Below are 17,638 nucleotides of genomic sequence, written 5' to 3'. Positions count from 1 at the left end.
CTCTTCACCTTTTCCAGATTTAAACGGATGGTTTGAATGAGGGCTTGGAGTGCATGTGTGGATTGTCGCCACCACCGGGGGGGAGGGAGCGGGGGGAAGGGTGGGGAGTGGGGGGGCTATAGTTGGGGTTGTTGGTTATTACCTGTTGCGACACCACTTAGCCTACGGAGATGGACAGCTGGTTGAGTCTTATGTAGCACTGTTTCCCAGTTGGGGTTGCCGCCCCTCATTGCAAGACTATTGCAGGTCGGCTGACCAGGAAGGGGTTTGAGCCTAATTCTCCTTCTGCTTCCGGCGAGCATTGACTCTGGAACCTGCAACTTATTGTTACTCTATGCTGGCTCCCCTTGCCTCCTTTGAGGGAGCGTTCTCCAGCACCCACTGTGTGGGGTTAATTGCTGATTGTCGCCTGTATAATTTAAAAAAAAAATCATTTTTTTTTTTGCTTTCCTTTCCTCTTTTTTTCCTGCAAATACTAAATAAAAATTTTATTTAAAAAAACATAGGCCAGACTGCACTCAAACACTTTGTCCACCAGTAAGCAGCCTATCTCCCAATGAATTTCTATTCAAATTCGAGCAAAAACATAGCACCAAAAGGGATTAAGAGCATAACTCTGGTCCTGGTGCAGATAATCAAAAGGTCCCCATATAGGCTGCACAACAAACATGCACTGTTCCATCTATGGCTCTCAACTGAGTAGCATGCCACCTCTCCGCAAATGTGTTTTGGAGCGCCGTTAGAAGTATGATGTCATCGGATGGAATCGCTATTTGGAAATTGCTATTACTAGTCTATCTACATTTGGCCCTAAAAGTAGTGAGAAGCACTGGCTCATTGGCTTACTAAACATGTTGAAGAACACCATTTACTAGATGCTAGACAGATTAGCATAATCCCTATCTGTTTTAGGCACTGAGACTGCCTCGATAGCTGTATAGAATGACACCAGACGCAGTAACGGCCACTTGGATTGGGAAGTGGTGGAGTGGGGAGAGGGAAAACACAAACAAACAAAAAGAAAACATAATTATGAAAAAACAAAAGCACCTACCTGCTCCGACGGCCGCCACCCTGCTCCCATTCCTCACCTCCTGTCCAGGAACTGCTGCATATTACGCAGTCTCCTAGGTCTCAATCACAGTGCTGCTCTCATGCTGGGACCAGCATTCCCAGCATGAAAGCAGTGCTGGGATTGGTCTGAGAGCCCTGGTTCAGTGCTCAGACAGACACTGGGAGTCTGTCTTGGTTCTCCACCAGGCTGTACAACACAGTTCGGGTATGAGAAAGCCTAAATGCGCATGACGGTTTGGCCGGCCCCAGACGGTTGGCCAAACTGTCATGGCCAGCCAAATCATCATGCACAACACTCCCCCCTCCTCCCTGGTGCTGGTGCTGCTGAATTAGTACGGATGGCCACGCCACTCCCTCAGCTCGCAGCCTGCAGGAAGACAATTAAAATGATAATAAAGTTGTTTTATTATCATTTTATTTTTGTCCTTTGCCTCTGCTGGCTTTCAGAGGGGGCGCTCCTCTGCCATAATGAAGGAGCTGCTCCTGACCAGAGAAGATTACAATGATACCATTTGCACCTACCTCATTCTGCATTTGTAGTTGGATTGCCCTGTGAGGATCTTGAAGAAAACCCTTTTTTTTATTATGTGCTGCTTAAAAGCTTTTGTTGTCAATGATACCATCATTTCTAGATGGTACATGTCAATGCTTGTTACATATCCTGTCAGATATTTGGAAGCTTCAAGGCGTTCAGTATATGGCAGCTTGACTAGTCATGATATTCAGGACATTTGATAGGTCTGCTGAGGCTCACTTTTAGCTGCTCTTGTTGCCAGCTGCTAGAATGATCTATTATACAGAGCTATGTTTTAGCCACAAAGTCTATTATGAAACAATATACATGCTGCTTATGCATTTACTTCTAAGCAAGCCCTTCGTTGTGGTTCTTCCCTTCTGCTGCCAGTCTCCCTATTTAGAAAGGTTTGTTGGGTGGGTAAAGAGGGGTGCGCCTTCTTTTTTGTTGCTTTTTCTATTTGGAATGCACTTGGTGTTGGCCTGAGCAAAATACAGAACTATTATATGTATGGAACGCTCTTTAAATGTACCTATTATTTTATATTTTTTGATATTGTTAGTCAGTTCAGTGCCAAGAAGCCTTCGAGCATTTCTTGCAATTGGTAAGCAACTCCTCAACTCATATTTTGCATGTAAAGGTTTTAAAAATATTTAGTGGGTGCCCTCAACACTTAATGCAGGGCTGGTGCGAATTTAAGAAGAAAATGAACATGAATGATGGCTTGTGGCTCTTGTCCTTTGGTGATAAAGTACTATCACCTGAAGGAAAGCTCAGGTGTCTAAAGCCTGACCCACGGGTATACCTACGAGATAGCTCAGCTACATGAAGCCTGAATATACAATTTATCTCTAATGGAGGCATACCTCTTCCGCCTAAAGCAAACGCCTCCATGATCAGTTTCCTCAGGGTGCATTGTAAGACCGGTGCAGAATTTGTTTTCACATATGCCTTGTGTTTTTTTTTCATCAGGATGCAGTCTATGTAGAGTATGTGCACCTGCACTTCCCTTGTGTGGGCAGGATATCGCTGTGTCTTGTCTCATCAAACTAGTGTAGGTTGACAGCAAAATGCTAAGAAACCCTTATTCTTCTGTCAAACTAAGCATGAATTTATCAGAAGCAGCATAACTATGACATTGGGTATAATAGTTTACCAATGCAAAAGCATTACACAATGAAAACACTACTTTGTGTACTACTTGTTCCCATTTAAAAAAAAAAAGCAAACTGGTAACCATGTTGTCTGCCTGGTGTCTCTCTTATGCTTCACTCTAGGTTATCATTTCGCTACACGAGCCAGACTAACTGCTATAATAAGTACAATCATTTAAGAACAACCATTACAGAGAATATGGTCATTGTGCTGAACAGAATTTTGGAGAAAAACAAACCTATTTTATAATGCACATTGCCCCTGCGTGATTTAAAAACCACAGTAATATTTTAGTGGATTTCACACTTTATGCATAGGGATTTCAGACCAGAATTGAGAGCATTGTTTTAGTTATTATAACATGATATTAAGACATACGTTTTTCTTTGTAGGACATTTCCATCAACCACACATTCTATCAGTTCTGGAGTCTGAATGAATTTTTATATCCTTTGCATGCTAGAACACAATTTGTTACAAAATAATTTCAAGGCAAGTACCTTTTTTGCCAGTTCTTTAGGTGTGGTGGCTTCCTGCATGGATGTAGCATTGTTGTGTGGCATTTCAGGCTCCGAGTGAATTCTACCGATTCATGCCCTTATATAGGTACAATTCACATTGCCCTTATATAGGCATAGAAATCAATCCCTTATTTAGACATAGCCCATGCAGACCAAATACAGGCATGGCTACTTCCACCCGTACCAAACGTCACAACGATTTCTTGGAAAATCGGCTTAAGCAGTTAGGGAACTTCCCCTTGCTTGAATATTGATTTGTACAAGAACTAATTTACTTTGCAAAGAACAACTATTCCCTATGGGTTCTTTCTTGACGTCATTATGCCAGACTTTACGTCAATCTATGGCGTTCCTAAACACCTTCATGGTATAAATATACCTTCACTTGCTATGGCAAACTACTGTGGTTTGGAGCAGTTCGACAATCTACTTGTCCGACGCAGCTCGCTACAGCAAGTGCCGAAGGAAGCTGACCCTCCAGCTGACGCACTGATCAAGAGACTGCCTTTCTCTCGCCGAGAATCCAGCTCCAGTGTTTCCAAGCTCCACTTGCGGGGTGTTGGGAAATCGAGTCCTGAGACAGAGATACCAGACCTCCTTCATTCTAAACCAAGGCATGGAGCTGATTACAACCAAGAGAAACCTTTGGTAGATTCTTGGCAAAACAACTAAACCTATGCTACACAATACTTACTTCTTCCCGCGTACTAGACTTAGGTTAGGTACATTGGGGTAGGCGTATTTAGAAGCACCAGTTGAGTATTTTAGTCAATGTTATATATGTGTCTATTTTTAAATGGCTTTGAAACCATACAATGCTTTTGCAGTATTAATTTATAATACTATTCTCGCTGTACGCATTATATTTTGCAGTCTGCTTAACGATTGTAGCAGTTCACTTCTCTTGTATGAGAAAGAAGACTGTTCAATAAACCTTCTTATTGAAAATGCCCGTCTCTCTATTTCTCTGCAACTCTGTTAAAACAAAGCATGCACGATTGACTGAGTGAAATACTTATCTATTGTTTCCGCGACTCTAGAGATATATTTCCTATTCTTGGGAAACAAAGTTGTCATATTTATGCGGTTGTCAGAAACTAATTCCTACTTGTGAATTCAAGAATGTTTCTAGTGACCTCTGAGCTAGCTGGCACTCACTATTAAGTTTAGTATATTCCATAGAGACCTAGTCGACCTCAGTCCTATGTCTAATCTATACGATATATTATTCCAATGAGTAGAGCCTATTGGGAATATAGGACAACACTAAATGGCGCCCAACGTTTGGTAAGGCACTAATTTAACGCTGGATACTAAGGTAACTTAGTCTTGCTTTTCTCAGAGGCCCGTTTTTCCCATAAAATACTCCAATAGACGTCTGGAGTGGGTAAAGGGATAAATATCCGCCATAGCTGAATAGGACGAAAACCCAATGTATTAGTTTTTGGTTTATTTCAACGTTGAAGGATACAGTGTTCCAAAATATTGTGCACCTTATCTTTGTTTCCTTGAAACTTGCTCTGCAAACTTTCATTAAACAAGAATGCTGGATAGCGACACCGAGAACGGTGAAGCTACAGGCAGCAATGCCGTACAAGCATTAAACTTTTCAGGTCTCCAAGAGACCGACGCGGATTCTTTAAGCATTCCAGACACTTTAAGGAAAGCCACCACTATGAAACTTATAGGAAATGGCCTATCATCTAGAGGTGGTATGGTAGTTTTTGAGATAGAGGCACATGAATATCATCAGGCAGAGGTATTCTATTCATGGATAGCCTTCCCTGAAGCAAATCCAAGAACAAAGGTGTTTCACTTCTACAAAGAAGATGAAGCTCCAAAGGAATACATTCCTTTCGAGGATGTTGAAATTCCACTAACATACCTAGACCATGGGCTCTGTTTTAAAGGCGCCCTAAAACACACACATCACATTACCAGGCTCGGTCCACTGGGTAGACCAGGAGCAACATGGCCGGTATTAGCCAGCTACACCACATCCTTCCATTGAAAATATGACAGATGCGGAACTATTAGTTCAAATAAAAGAGCTAATTTAAATCTACAGAAAATAAGTTCAATATGTCTTGCGAACCTTTACTGTCCATACAGTATTAAGGATTCTGCAACACACCCCTTACCCGGGGAATACAGATAAAATTATACCACAGACTATACAATCAGTCATTGGCAAATTACCCACAAAACGGGAACAAATTCCATTCTGGATAGCTCAAAAAATTACTCAAATAGAGGCAGTATTTCCTGATACTACCCCTCATGAGAAACATAGGATTCTAACAATCTGTTTACCAATGGGGATCACACAACACCTGGAGGACTGCAACACTTGGGGTACAGTCTTTGCTGCAATCTACACCCAAACACATGGTGTTCCGTCTATAGCGGTAATACCAGAAGTCCTGAAACAGATTCAAAATGAATATGGGGCAGAACCTGCTTTAAATCTGGGTATGAAACTACTGAAAGATTTCAAACAGGTTTCAACAATATTATTAGCTAATATTAAAGGTGAAGCAGCATCCGTGGCGATCCGCCAAAAGTTAAGAGAATTTGAGGTAACTGAGCAACCGTATGAACTGGCCAGAATAATTGAAAAATCCTATGAAGAACTAGGAAGAGACAGTTTGGGTGGTAACCCAGTGAAACACCAACTGACTGAAAGTCCTGAAAAGGTCTTTATCAAAAACACTCCTACTCCTCCCAAAAAGAAGTGGGAGAACACTAAACAAACTTCTAAAGAAAAGCGTTCTCAATCCCGAGGTAGGTCTCCTCAAAAGGAGCCCTCTGAAAGGAGGTTTAACCTCAGGAATAGGGATAATTTGAGAAAACCTGATAGATATCAAGATACTGATACACGTTCTCCTTGTACCTTTCAGAATTCCTCACAGAAATCCGAAAGAAGAGGACAATCAGAACAAAAGGAAGAACACGTGACGTCCAAAGACGATCAACACGTTCCAAAAAATAGGAAAACTCAATTCACCAAAAAGAAGTTAGCAGGTCTAAAAATCAGACATGCCGAGGATCTTGAGGACACAACTCAAGAACGGGGAATGGGCTCAAACGATGTTGGACAGGGCAGCAGAAGTCACCATAGCTCGCAAGAACTTGAAGGATCATCTGGAGACAGTGGACTTGAATGAGTACATCCAGGTTGAAACTGCAGATACCAGGGTTAGTGTCCCACGCAAGTTATATGAAGTAACATTCCGGATGGAGGGGGACATAATTAGACAAATAAGAGCACTCTTTTGGGAGAAGCTCTCTCAGGGTTATGACATTCTTTTAGCTGAACAAGACTGGCCACCTGAATTTGTCAGGGAGTGCCCACATGGCGAAGAAATCATTATGCCAGCTTTCTCCAATCATATTCCAATTCATAAAAAATATACCTATGCCAGGAAATGGGCAGCAGCCCAGGCTCCTGCATTATATAAAAATCATGTAGGATGGGATGAGGATTCTCCTCAACCTAAAATCCAGTTAAAAAATCAACCAACTGCACAAAGGCAGTACCCAGTTAAGCAAGAAACTAAGAAACAGGTCAAGGAGATATTAGATCAACTTGAATACCAAGGGGTGATTGAAACATGCACCTCATCCATGAACAATCCTTTGTTTCCTGTCTCCAAACCAGACAATACATATCGTCTTGTTTTGGATTACAGACATTTAAACTCTTGTTGAAAAACTTTTTCAGTACAAAATGCACACAGTGCAGCACTAATGAATAACATTGTGGGTAAAAAATATAAAACCACATTAAATATTTCTAACGGTTTCTTCTTTCAAAACATTGCACATGAAAGTAGGTATTTGACTGCTTTCTCAATCATGGGGACACATCGTCAATTCCGTTGTCTCCCCCAGGGTTTAAAGAATAGTACAGGGTTATTTTCAGCCAGAGTAACAGAGTTACTACAAACCTATGATGATGAGGCATTATCAAATGTCGATGACATCTATCTAACAGACGATGACTTGGATAGGCACTTGAACAGAGTGAACACCATTATTTTGGGGTTCGCCTCTGAAGGGTATAAATTCAATTTCAAGAAATCGAGAATTGCCCACTTAAACGTCCTTTTCCTAGGATATGAGATATCAAATGAAGGCAAAAGCCTGGCAGCAAACTTTCTAGAGAAATGTGTGCTGCTCCAACCTCCAAAAACGCAGAAAAACTTACAGTCGATTCTAGCCTTCTTACATTTCTGAAGAATTTACATTCTAAATTACGCAGAAATGGTTAAACCTCTCTACGAATTAAGCAAACCAGATTTCAAAACAGTTAATTGGACACAAAAACACACAGAAATTTTGCGTTCAGCCCGAACGGACATGTTGGCAACAAAACATTTGCAAACATGCGTAAACGTATGCAACTTAGTGATCCGAATCATCCCAGGAAGATGCAGATTCACATACTTAACCTTTAATGAAGGAGAAAAAGTACCAATAGCTTACAAATCTTTCTTGTACACACAAGCTGAAATGAAATTCACTTCTACAGAAAAAATTCTGACAGCGGTTCAAACTGCAGTAGCAAAAGAGAGAGCCCTCGCACAGGGTAAGCGCATTATGGTCGTTACTCCTGTACCTGCCTTAGAGGCAGTAACGAAAGCGAGCATTCAGAATGCTAAAGCTTTACATCCGAGATGGATACATTGAATTAATTCTCTTGCTTCAACAGACGTTGAATACGTTTTTGACCCATATTTGAAAACACAAGAATTTTCCACAATATGAACAAGAATGTCTTCTGCCTACTGAGGTTCTGCCTCTAGAACTGTATGAATGAATAATTTATACAGACGGATCAGCACAGCTCACTATTTGGGGTAAACAAGCTTATAGTGCTGCGTGCGCAATCGTTAAAGGTCGCTCGCGAGATGGCAAATTCCGACCAATGGTCCCTAAAACTCAATCTCTAGGAGATTGTACAGCTCATCGAGCTGAATGACAATCATTCAAGATGGCGCTTGAAAATACTGATAGCGAATTCCCCACACTCATAGTGTGCGATTCGTATTACTGTGTTCAATCTTACATTGAATACTTGCAGAACTGGATTTAAAATGGTTTCAAAGGGAGGAGGAGCTACGCGGGCATCCAAGATGGTCGCGTGAGCAGAGAGCTCCCGAGACCCGCGCCGCCCTCATCTATCTACCCTTCCGATATCCTGATTATTTTGATGGGCTCTTGAAGTTCTACTTCTGCTGATCCTGCTGCACCTTTTAGGGCTGAGATCGGACTTCGGGAACCATTTCTACGTCGTCATAAGTTTTCTGGCCTAACCCCGGACGGGACCGGGGTCTCTGCTGCTCTGGCTGGCCGAGACGTAACTCAACAACAACGGTCGCCGGACATCTGCTCCACCGGTGCCACTGTCACTTTCACTTTCGGTTTTCCTTCTACCTCCGAGCTGACTGCCTAGGACGTACTCCTCATTTCTGACCACGGTAGCCTGACCCGCTGTGCTTTCTGACCATAACCCTGGTCTCGCAGGCTACAATTCTTGGCAGAAGTGCTGCTTTGGCGACCTGCAGATCGCTGCCATTTACACCAGGTCCAGGAAGACCCTTGGGGCGCTGATTCCAATATGGCGACTAAACTCGATACTGAGAAGCGCAAAACAAAGGTGCCGATTCGTGGGGGCTCGGTCCAGTCCAACGTTATGGACCGCTACACACAACCGAAAGGCTCCCCCAGTGCTGCTGGCCATAGTCTTGAGGACCCGAGGACAGAACTGGCGGCGACGTCGGAGGTATCCCTCCAAGATCTCATGGCCGCCATCGCTGGGATCAAGACGGACATGGGACAACAGTACGAGGCCATTGTATCGAAGATTGACACGGTGGCGGTTGATGTCACCCTCATTAGAGCGGACTTGGCTAAGACCAATGAGAGGGTCAAAGCCTTGGACCTTAAGGCCGCCAGTCTTGTTACCGACATGGCGGACGCGCAATCGGAGATCGGCAACCTGCGGTCATCGCATGATCTAATGGCCAGACGTCTGGAGGAGTACGACAATAGGGCCCGACGGAACAACATTCGCTTGGTTGGGGTACCTGAGGACAGTGGTGCTACTTCTGTGGATCTATTGGTCGAGGACTTAATTGTGACCCATCTTGCTCCCGCAGGCCTCAGTAAGTTCTTTGCGGTTGAGCGTGCGCACCGCTTCCCGGGTGGACAGACCAAGCCGGGGGCTCCCCCGAGGCCTATTATCGCTAGGCTATTCCACTTTCGGGATAGGGACGCTATCCTTCAGGCCTCTCGTAGGCATGGCCCACTGAAATTCGAGAACAGCTCCATTTCTATTTACCCTGATTTCACTCCTCAAGTGCAGCGGCAACGGACGGGATTCCAGGGAGTGAAACGTCGATTGCGGGACTTGGGACTTAAGTATGCGATGCTGTTTCCGGCTCGCCTTCGCATCGAGTACCAAGAACGTACTTTCTTTTTTGATCGACCGGACAGTGTTGGCGACTGGTTAGACTCATTGCCCAAAGAGGACGCCGGGAGTGGAGGCCCCGGAGGCGCGGACGGAGGTGCATCGGCACAGGAGTGACATTTTGGTTCCGGAGGTCCGGTTCTGGGTCGCATTTACCGACAGAGTATTGTTTATATTTTGTTACTGCTTAGGCCCGGGGGTGGGGCGGGGTGGGACTGTCTCTCGCTTCCTCCTCGGGGTTCTTTGTGCAGAGTTTTATGAAGGGGCAACAGGCACACTGCAGTTTGGGGTGGCTTCTTAGTCAGCAGGGGTTGGGGGTGGAGGGTGGGGTTGTTTTTGTTTCTTGTTTTTGTGTATGTTTTCTCACGTGGTACCATCTCATTTACCTTTATCCTTCTGTTCTGGGGTTTCGAGAGAGGGTGGTTCGGGGGCTCTACTGGGACGGGGGGGTGATTTGAAATTGCTGTCTTGGAACGTTAATGGTCTGGGTGACAGGATCAAGCGTGGTATTGTGCTTCAATTTGTTAGACGTCATTCCCCTGATATAGTTCTGCTACAGGAGACCCATTTGATAAGGAACGCCTGTAAGGCCCTCGATCGAGGAGGCTACCGACTAGTGGCGCATGCTGGCTTTACATCCGGCTCCCGGGGGGTTGGCATAATGGTTAAGTCCTCCCTGCCCCTTGAAATCGATGAGGTCGCCCTTGACGATCGGGGCCGATATGCTGCTGTCTCGGGCGGTGGGAGGGGAAACTGATCATAATTGTCACTGTTTATGTTCCCCCGCGACTCCAGGCCACCACTTATGCCGATCTTGGTAAGACTCTCCTAGGGCTCCCGGATGGTATCCTTATATTGGGTGGAGATTTCAATTTGGTGGTTTCGGGTGAGTGTGACCGGCTGCCCCCCAGGGTTTTGTCGTCGTCCCAGTTGTGGCTGACTGAGTTGCTTGATACTTTTGGGTTAGTGGATGTCTGGCGGATGTTGAACCCCACGCAAACTCAATACACTTTCTACTCTGGCGCACATGGCAGCCTCTCGAGGATTGATTACTTTCTGATGTTAACTGCCCATACCTCCTTGGTGCGTGGGGTTCGTCATCTTCCTAGGGGTATCTCTGACCATTCCCCCCTGATGCTTGAGGTCTCGGTGGGAGGCTTTTGCGGGGGTAGGGTCCCCCCCTTCATCCTTGGCACTTTAGGAATCCTCAGCTCTGTTCGGAACTTGTCAAGGCTATTGACTTATTTTGATGAGAATGAGGGATCCGTCTCTTCCCCTATTTCCTTGTGGGAGGCCTTCAAGACCGTCATACGGGGATCTGCACTGTCCTTTATTGCCGCTGACAAGAAGGCCAAGAGGGAAAACTTGTTAGCCCTTGAGGCCGAAATTACCTCGCTTGAAAATGAATTGGGTGGTGATGATACCCCTGCAATCTTGCACTCCTTAGCGCTGAAACAGGCTGATTATAGGGCCCTGGTGACCGATGCTGCTAAGGTAATGCGCACGAATCAACTGGGCAGGCTCTATGATGTGGGTGATAAGGCTAGTAAGCTGTTGGCATGGTTGGATAAATCTGAGAGACTGAATCGTGTGGTGCCCGTGATAACCCGTGAGGCTGGGGAATGCGTGTCTGATCCGGGAGAGATTGTTGAATGCTTTGTGGACCATTTCCAAACAGTATACCGATCGCTGAGTGATAGAGAACAAGCTGACTCCTGCTTGCTTCTGCGCAATATTGCGCTGCCCTGTGTGTCGGAGGAGGATAGGTCCGCTCTGGACGCGCCCATTACTGTGGATGAGGTTGCAACCGCCATACGATCCTTGCGTTCGAGTAAGGCTATGGGGCCTAATAGTCTACCCATCGAGCTATATAAGCTCCGGCCTGACAAGATGGCGACCCATCTGAGCAATATGTTCGTTGATGCCTTTGAGGCTGGCCTCCTTCCCCTTGATCAGCGCTTGGCCACTATAGTTGTCATTTAAAAGGACGGTAAGCCTCGTGATCGTTGCACTTCTTATTGCCCTATTTCATTGCTCAACGCCTAGGCTAAGATCCTGGCTAAAGTCCTTGCTAATCGCTTACTAACAGTTATTTGCGACTTGATCCATCCGGATCAGTCCGGTTTCATTCCTCATCGGAATACGGCCCTCAATCTCCGTAGACTTCACGGCGTTCTCGCGAGAGCTGGGACCCTTACTGAACCCGCCATCTTGGCCTCACTTGATGCCACGATGGCCTTTGACACCATTGAGTGGCCGTATTTGTGGGCGGCCCTCTCGAAGTTTGGTTTTGGCCCTAACTTTATCTCGTGGGTACAGCTTCTGTATGAACGACCGTTGGCCCAGGTAGTTGTTAACGGCAGAATCTCTGGATCGTTCACGCTGGGGCGCGGCACCCGACAGGGATACTCGCTCTCTCCTCTCCCCTTTTTGCTTTGGCATTGGAACCACTGGCGGCGTGGCTTCGATGGGAGCCTTCAATTAAGGGGATCCGGTGGGCCCCGGACCTTGAGGATCGCGTCTCTCTCTACACAAACGATATTCTTCTTTACTTTACTTTACTTCCCCTCAGAAGTCCCTTAACGTGCTCTTTGATGTCCTTACCTCATTTGGGAAGAACTCGGGGCTCGTTATTAACTGGACTAAATCGTGTGTGTACGTTATAGCGGGGGAGCTGCCTCCGCTACCCCGTAGATTTCGGATCCAGGTGGCAGAGACTGGTTTGAAGTATTTGGGAATTTTCATCCCCCTGGATCCCTCTGTGCGATATGACCGTAATCTCTATGTTCCTCTCCCGCGCCTTAAACGGGACGTTCAACGGTGGCGTGGCTTGTCTTTGTCCCCATTGGGACATGCGGCCCTTTTCAAAATGATGTCCCTTCCCAGATTTCTGTACGCCTTGCAGAATTTCTTTGATCCTGTTCCCTCTCGCTACTTTCGCGAGGTTGAGGGACTTCAGAGACAATTGATTTGGGACGGGCGGGCTCGTATCTCCTTATCTAAACTCGTAAAATGGTTTCAAAAATGCAAAAGGTGGCACAATCAAGCATAAGTTGCTTTGGGAACAAGTAGTTCTGTTACGACAAGAACTACAAAAAAAAGGCTCAGGTGATACATACACTGACTCATCAACATGATGACGTTCACGTTGCAGGAAATTCATTGGCTGATGAAGCTGCAAAGGCAGCTATGAAAACGGCTTCCATAGCTGCAATCACTCGTTCAAAAAAGAAAATAGACGGCAAAATAATGCTAGCTGTTAATGCCACAAGCAAAGGCAGCAGTGCAGCGTTACCTCAAAACTACCCACTCGAATACTCATACATAATTGACGCAAACTCCGTTCCTTTCGCTCGAATTCCTGGAGTGGGAGATAGAGTGATTCCAAACAGGAAACGTAGAGTAGCTTTAATACACGAAGCACATTTGGGAGAGGGTCTGATACATCAGGGGATCTCTAAATCTATATTAGAATTAAAAGAGACATACTGGTGGCCAGGGATGAATGGTCACATTCACACATTTGCAATTAACTGCCATAACTGCAACAGAGATCGCAGCAGAGACCGCCGCCCGATACCTGACTACAGTATAGTCAGCCCAGTACAGACACCATTGTTAGACTGTCTATACGCAGATGTCCCTATGGACAGATGTGATCCCATAAATATTAAGACAAGATTCATTTCGATGTGGCCTCAGCGCTCGGCTGACGCTCGAACTGTTATAAAAGATTTGCGAGTCTTTATCAGAACATACGCAGTCGGCAAGCTACATTCAGACCAGGGCCCTGCATTTAGCTCTCGAGCTTACAAAGAGGCCATGGCCAATATGGGTGTTGCATTGCGGTATTCTAGTCCATTCCATCCTGAGGGAAATTCGGTAGTGGAGAGAAAAAACTGGGACATAAAGCAATCTATAACAGTTAGGGTACTAGGCTCGGGTGACGGGTGCGTCAAACATCTAATAAATGTCCAATGTAGTCTTAACAATCTGCCAAGAAGTTCTGTAGGGGGTATCACTCCAGATGAAATCCTTTTCGGAACTAGAATGATTGTGCAGGACCTTTTTTGTCATACTTCAGTGGTAGAACAAAAACCCTTTGATATCAAAGATCGTTTGGCTGTTTTGCAGAACTTAAATGAAATAAGATCCAGACAAAGTAACGTAGTCCTGAAGCCAACAACCACTGAAGAGAAACCATCCGTCCCAGCAAGACCTGTCTGGATTCCAAAGATTGGGGATCTAGTCAGAGAAAAGATCGCGGACAAGAAATCCTAGCCTGTCCTAGCCATCCACGGCTCAAGAACAGTATTACTGCCGCCCCTTGCTTGTAAAAAGGAGAACAGGTTTGTGTCCATCGACCTGGTCAAACCACATCATGTTGCCGGTCATAAGTAGTAGGCCAAGTGGACTCCAAAGATGTAGCAGACGCCTGAATCTGGCTACTATCCAAGAGGTTCAAACAGAGAGACTCATCACCTTTGAAGAATAGGATGTGCGAAAAGAAGGACTATGCAACAAAGCCATGGAACTTGTACCTCTTGAGACCCAAATAACAGTTCGTCAAGAAATGCCTGTCTACAATGAAATAGCGACTGACTATACAAATGTAACAAGTGATCAAGTGGTTCCAGCGATTTCACCAAATCGTGATGCAATCCCTACAATTGACAGAACTGCCTCGGGCTATTTCATTAACTTTGATACGTTTTCTGAGGATCCCAGCGAACCTGAAATGACGCCAGTAAAAGGAACTTTCAAAGAACAAGCAACAGAACTTTTTCATCAACTGGAAAAGACTTATCTGGTTTCACCATGGATTGAACTTTGAATTGTGTTGGGTGTACTTTTTCTTCTACTTTGGTTGACTCTTGTATTTACTTTGGGAATGCTGATAAATGGAAGATATCTTAAAAAGGACAGAGCAAGTAAGAAGATCAACTTATTCCTCAAACCACACAAATCATCTCATCGTGAACAAAGAGACTTGTCATCAGTGAACATCACAGCCGTTCCTATACTAGGTGGTATAGCTTGGGACAGAACTGAATATGACATTCTTGGTCCGGCTGAGCTGTTGAAGATTCCACACCAGTTCAAGATTTCCTTGAGTGACTTTGTTTCATCCAGTACCTTTTCTGATGATTGGGACTTCGAGACTGTTAATAATATGATGCAAAAACAACAATTGATGGATGGAATGTTGCACAATGGCAACCATTCACCCCCAGTCACAGATCTGGGTACAATTCACATTGCCCTTATATAAGCATAGAAATCAATCCCTTATTTAGACATAGCCCATGCAGACCAAATACAGGCATGGCTACTTTCACCTGTACCAAACGTCACAACGATTTCTTGGAAAATCGGCTTAAGCCGTTAGGGAACTTCCCCTTGCTTGAATATTGATTTGTGCAAGAACTCATGTACTTTGCAAAGAACAACTATTCCCTAGGGGTTTTTTCCTGACGTTATTATGCCCGACTTTACGTCAATCTATGGCATTCCTAAACACCTTCAAGGTATAAAAATATACCTTCACTTGCTATGGCAAACTACGGTGGTTCGGAGCAGTTCGACTATCTACTTGCCCGACGCAGCTTTCTACAGCAAGTGCCGAAGGAAGCCGACCCTCCAGCTTACGCACTGATCAAGAGACTGCCTTTTTCTCGCCGAGAATCCAGCTCCAGTGTTTCCAAGCTCCCCTTGCAGGGTGTTGGGAAATCGAGTCCTGAGACAGAGATACCAGACCTCTTTCATTCTAAACCAAGGTATGGAGATGATTAGAACCTAGAGAAACCTTTGGTAGATTCTTGGCAAAAACAACTAAACCTATGCTACACAATACTTACTTCTTCCCGCGTACTAGACTTAGGTTTGGTACATTGGGGTAGACGTATTTAGAAGCACCAGTTGAGTTTTTTAGTCAATGTTATTTTATGTATGTATTTTTAGATGGCTTAGAAATCATACAAGGCTTTTACAGTATTATTTTATAATACTATTCTCGCTGTAGGCATTATACTTTGCAGTCTGCTTAACGATTGTAGCAGTTCACTTCTCTTGTATGAGAAAGAAGACTGTTCAAAAAACCTTTTTATTGAAAATGCCCGTCTCTCTATTTCTCTGCAACTCTGTTGAAACGAAGCATGCACAAATTGACTAAGTGAAATACTTAGCTATTGTTTCAGCGACTCTAGAGATATATTTCTTATTCTTGGGAAACAAAGTTGTCATGTTTATGCGGTTGTCAGAAACTAATCCCTTCTTGTAAATTCGAGAAAGTTTCTAGTGACCTCTGAGCTAGCTGGCACTCACTATTAAGTTTAGTATATTCGATAGAGACCTAGTCGACCTCAGTCCTACGTCTAATCTATAGGATATATTATTCCAATGCGCAGAGCCTATTGAGAATATAGGAACTACACTACAGCATAGTCATCTCATATGAGATCTACTCAATGTGGGGTGTTAACAACTAGTTTTTTTTAATTTACAATAGACCAGATTCCTGTCAGAGTAATTATCAGGCTGTAGTATTTCCAACTGATTGGAAATCACTTATTTAGTCTTAGGAGGAACGGAAGATGCAGTTTGAGTCAAACCAGAGACTTGCTAGTCACACATCAGGAAATCAGTTGCATTAAGCCACTAGGCTCAATATATTGAGACCTGTACATGAGTGCGGCCTCAACCCATTTTGCTTAGTGCCTACGAGCAGACTGAAAATGTACCTTTGGTTAATAGTCAGACAGAAGCATGTTTCGGAAGATGGAATAAAAAGCATTTCAGATGCTCGTTATTATTCCACAGAAGGAATTTTCAGAGAATTGGCAAAATTATTATTTTTTAGAAATAACTTTGTAAAAACTGGTTGTAAAGTGCTGCATATTGAAATCTGTAGAAGCTGCTTTTTAGTTATCAAATCACTCATTGCACTTTTAAAGATCTATATCAGAAGCCTATAAACATAGGTCTCTTTAATCATGTTTGATATATATAATGTTTTTTGCAGGTCTATATAGTGCGAACTCGACCCGAAGGTAATGGAGCGCTTTACATTAGTCCAAGTTACATTACACAAGGCTTAACCAGCGTTTAAAATGCACAGTGCATCACTTTGTTTTCTTGTATTGACTCGAAGGATAGCGCCCCCTCATTAAATGAAGAGTCGCCCACCCACTCTCCCCTACACCGAAAGTTCAAGTTGCGTAACTCCTTGCGCTTAATAGCTTTCACGTTATCCGTGGGATCTAAACATTTGTGGGAAATTTTACTGGCAAAAATGCTGAAAACAGCTCTCTATTCCCCCAGCCAAAGAATACAGTGGGCAGATCCAGGATGTAATACTAAACTGTATTGTCTAAAGGGCGCCGGGCTCAGGTTTAAGGCTTACGCGATTGTTTCCCTCTCTAAAAAGAATTCGTGGGCGCATCGGACAATTGCGTGCTGCGCTGGATGCCGCCTGTGGCCACCTCTCCACCCCTTCGGGCATTTCCGCCGGGGGCCTGGCCTTGTCTTCAGCCCTTGCTCCTCCCATGGGGATCGGAAAAGTTTCGGAGCCCTGGAAGCCGCTTCTTCCGGGAGGTGGGGAGCTGAGACGGCTGGAGGCGGCTCCGAGGCCAGCAGGCGCAGCACACCTGAAGCCGCAGTTGCGAGGGGGAGGAAGCTCTCCTGGGTATCGCTAGTCCCCCGCTCTGCAGCAGGTAACGAAGCCACCGCTTCATGGGAGTGGGTGGGTGGTCCTCTCCCCCTCCCAGCCCGGGAGAAGGCACCGGCATGACAGTGCCGTTGCTGCCTCCCCGTGCACTGCTCTCGCGTGAGTGCTACCGCCAGTCACACCTTTCGTCTACGTCCCTCCGCCCCCCATGACTGCTGTCACGCACAACCTTC

The 17,638-nt window shown here is 44.8% G+C and overlaps 1 protein-coding gene across 1 annotated transcript in view; it reads left to right on the top strand.

The window, feature by feature from the left end:
* Positions 1-17,292: 17,292 nt before the first annotated feature.
* The window catches only part of PAWR (pro-apoptotic WT1 regulator), a 344,709-nt gene continuing 344,363 nt past the window's right edge, over positions 17,293-17,638 (top strand). The window contains exon 1 of the mRNA XM_086919590.1: positions 17,293-17,451. The gene's annotated coding sequence lies outside the window, so the exon portion shown is untranslated. The remainder of the gene's footprint in view (positions 17,452-17,638) is intronic.

The sequence above is a fragment of the Lissotriton vulgaris genome, chromosome 1_1 (genome assembly GCF_964263255.1).
Source record: "Lissotriton vulgaris chromosome 1_1, aLisVul1.2, whole genome shotgun sequence".
Classification (NCBI taxonomy): domain Eukaryota; kingdom Metazoa; phylum Chordata; class Amphibia; order Caudata; family Salamandridae; genus Lissotriton; species Lissotriton vulgaris.
The sequence above is the reverse complement of the archived record's forward strand: the minus strand, read 5'-3'. Positions and strand labels throughout refer to the sequence as shown.